This window comes from Trichosurus vulpecula, chromosome 1, assembly GCF_011100635.1.
Source record: "Trichosurus vulpecula isolate mTriVul1 chromosome 1, mTriVul1.pri, whole genome shotgun sequence".
Classification (NCBI taxonomy): Eukaryota; Metazoa; Chordata; class Mammalia; order Diprotodontia; family Phalangeridae; genus Trichosurus; species Trichosurus vulpecula.
This window is the reverse complement of record NC_050573.1, coordinates 100,868,397-100,871,785: the sequence shown is the minus strand read 5'-3', so window position 1 is coordinate 100,871,785 and position 3,389 is coordinate 100,868,397. Positions and strand designations below refer to the sequence as shown.

Here is a 3,389-nt window from a genome sequence, read left to right as displayed (position 1 = left end):
ATTATAAAGTACAAAAATGGAAATTAAAAAGAATGAAATCAAAATGAAATATTGTATAATCCTAGCTACAGCTAGGTCTCCATTAATGCAATTATGAAATCCTTTGAAGGGGCTGAATGTATTTAATTTTGTGTTATTTGAAGCATAAATTATGTAAGTTCAGCCCAATGGAAATTATAGTGTGAATTTGACTAGTGTCATCATTTCTAGAGATTCATATATAGCTGTACACTAGGAAGCCACTGGCATTTACTGAGCAGGTGAGTGATATGGACAGAACTGTGCTTCAGGAAAATTGTCTCACTTTGGCTGTTGCATGGAGAAAAGATTGAAGAGGGAAGAGACTTGAGACAGGGGGACCTGTTTAGGGACTATTACAACATAGGTAATCAGCTCCATCCTGAAAACTTCAGAAAAGTAAATATACAATAAATATGGAATAGCTACAGCTGTATTCACAAGATAAAAATTCAGAAATATGGTAAAAAGGTTAAAGATTCATGAAATAACATTGGACAACTGAAATAGAGATCCCATTCAGCATCAGTAGGCTCATTGCATGCTGTCAGGCACAGTCAGCTCAAAGAATCTCACAGGCTTGTGCTTCAGGGACTGGCTATGGGAGCCCTTCCTGGTCCCCTACATGATGGTGATTTAGTCTAAACCCGTCCACATCCCACAAAAGGTGGAAGACATTACTCAGCCATACAAAGGAAAAAGGAGTTGAAGTGGAAAAGCAAAATAGAGGCATGATAGCAGCACAGAAAAGAACAGAGAGAAAACTTTATGAAGAAAAGGATGCTAGAAGCCCAACTGGAGCCAGGCCTCTTCCCATAGAATCTAGGCAGAAAGCATATACCATATAGGAAAAGGCTTAAAACATCAAGGCTTGGGGTTGGGAGGGTGGGGGTAGGGGGAACTGTGCAACAACAAAACAGAAAAAGTCTATGAATGAGAGAGAAAAATAGAGAGAAGCTATTGGGAATTCAGGAAAATGGTTGAAAGTCAAAAAGGTCAGGTATTATCTTAGCTCTGAAGCAAATAAACCCCTAGTGAGACTTATAAAAACAGAAGAAAAATGAATAATAATTCAAATAAGGGATATAACCTATTAAACCAGAATTATACTATGAAGGAAAGTAAATCAAACACTCTCAAGGAAAAAGAGAATGTTATACATCCTCCAGAGATCATAAAACAATAACAAGAAAACCCAGAATGGTTAAAAAAAAAACAACTCTGAAAAAGAAATAGTAAGATAGTACAAGATGGAAAAATTATAGTTCTCAAAGAACAAAGACATATCTAGTAAAACCAGTTATTTCAGGAGATTTTAATATTCATTTCTTAGATTTGAATAAATCTAACAGAAAATGAAAGAAAAAGGAAATAGAATGAAAACTTTTGGAAAAGTTAGACATGACAGACTCATGGTGTCTTCTGAATGGTGACATTAAAGAATCTTCCTATTTTTCAGCACCACAAGGAAAGGGGAAGAAATTATAACGAAAAAGACAGAGATGGTAATTATATCCTTTCACACCATAACACAAATAAAACTATTAATACTAGAAATAATAGTGAGATATAAAGACCTAAATGAGGACTTAATTCTGACATTCTAAATAATAAGTAAAAAGAAAAACAATTAATAATCATGTAAAAGGTAATGACAGATTAGACAACAGCAAAATTTTGGAAAGCTAAAGCAGTCTCAAAAGAAAAAATAGACTTCTCAAAGCAAAGTAGAAATTATAAAAACATATAATGAAAAACAGAAAGACATCAGAAATAACTGAAACATACATGTGATTCTTTTAAAATACTAATAAAATCAAGAAGGCTTCAGCTAATTTGATATATTTTTAAAAGACAGGAAAAAAATTAATTACCAAAATGAAAAAATAAGGTGAAATCACAGCAAAGAACAAATGACAATAATTAGCACAACCTACTGTACAAAATTATATACCAGCAAAATTAAAAATGCAAAGGACATGACTATCAGCAAGCATTTAAAATATCCAAATTTAACATAATATGAAAAGATCTTAGCACAACCTCAGAAATGAAATTGGAGAAGTAATAAAGGAACTCTAAGATTAATGAACTCACATTGGTCCAGATTTACAGATTTTCAGTTAAATTCTATGAAACATTTAAAATTGCTTACCTATGTATACAAATAGTCCCAGAAATAGAGAGGGAATACAGTCTACTTAACTCTTTTTATTGGATAAATGTAGTCCTTGACTTTAAAACAGAGATGTGTAAATCAAAGAAATAAAACTATGACTCGGTGTCACTACTGGATATTAGCACTGATGTCTTAAGTAAAATCCTATAAAGAGGAAGACTAGAGGAGAGGATTCTAGGATTGTAGTGGGGGGAGGAGGGGAGAGAAAAAAAGAACAAAGTAAAAAAGTACACAGCAGAGAACAAAAGAAAACTTACAAGGAAGCAAAGAAAAGATGGACAGTTCTCAACACAAAGTATATTATTTAACATGCAGGCTTTCTTTTTTTTTTTCCATAATCCAAGTTTTTTTATTGTTTTTTTAGCAGTCATTTATGCCATGAATTCGTGGGGGGTTGGTTCCAACAGTTCAGGTTCCTTGCCATTGGTTCTCACAAAGTGTGCTTCTCTGGGTGGAGCAGGCTGGCGTTTCAGTTGAACCCAAGTGCCTTTTTCTTTGGCTTCCTTCTTCTTCTGATCATTTTCCTTTACACGCTTCAGGAAGCTATCTCTGCTCTTAGAATGCTTAATATGCTCAATACGCACATTAATTCTCTTGGCTAGAATCTTGCCCTTAACCTGTTTGTTTACAACAATGCCTGCAGCATATTGACTGACATTATAGACTCGTCCAGTCTTGCCATGGTAACATTGGTGGGGCATTCTTTGCTGATCTGTGCGCGTACCCTTGATATCTACAATATCACCTTTCTTGTATATTCGCATATACGTAGCCAAAGGGACAGCACCATGTTTTCGAAAGGGCCTAGAAAACATGTAGCGTGTCCCTCTCCTTTTTCATTTTGTGTTCGTCATTTTGGCAACTCACTGGAATATGGCGGAGCCGGCGGAAAGCGCAGGCTTTCTTGAAATGAAAATTTATTGTCACATATTTTGAATCCTCTCTTATGTTCTGCTATGCACATGGCATACTTTTTTTTTCTTACTTTGTATTTAAGTTCCAATATTTAAGTTTATGATATGCTTTTGTTTCTTTTCTCTATTCTGTATTTGTGTTCTGGCATTTGAGTCAAAAATAAAATTAGAAACAACAAAAAAAGAGATAGTCTATACTGATATATGCAAAATCTATTCACTATAAGCAATGTCAATATACACTAGAAATGCATGTTGTTATCTATAGATGCCAAGTC

At 34.2% G+C, this 3,389-nt stretch overlaps 1 pseudogene; it reads right to left on the bottom strand.

Moving 5' to 3' along the window:
* Positions 1-2,568: 2,568 nt before the first annotated feature.
* LOC118833761 lies at positions 2,569-3,084 on the bottom strand (annotated as a pseudogene).
* Between the last annotated feature and the right edge of the window lie 305 nt (positions 3,085-3,389).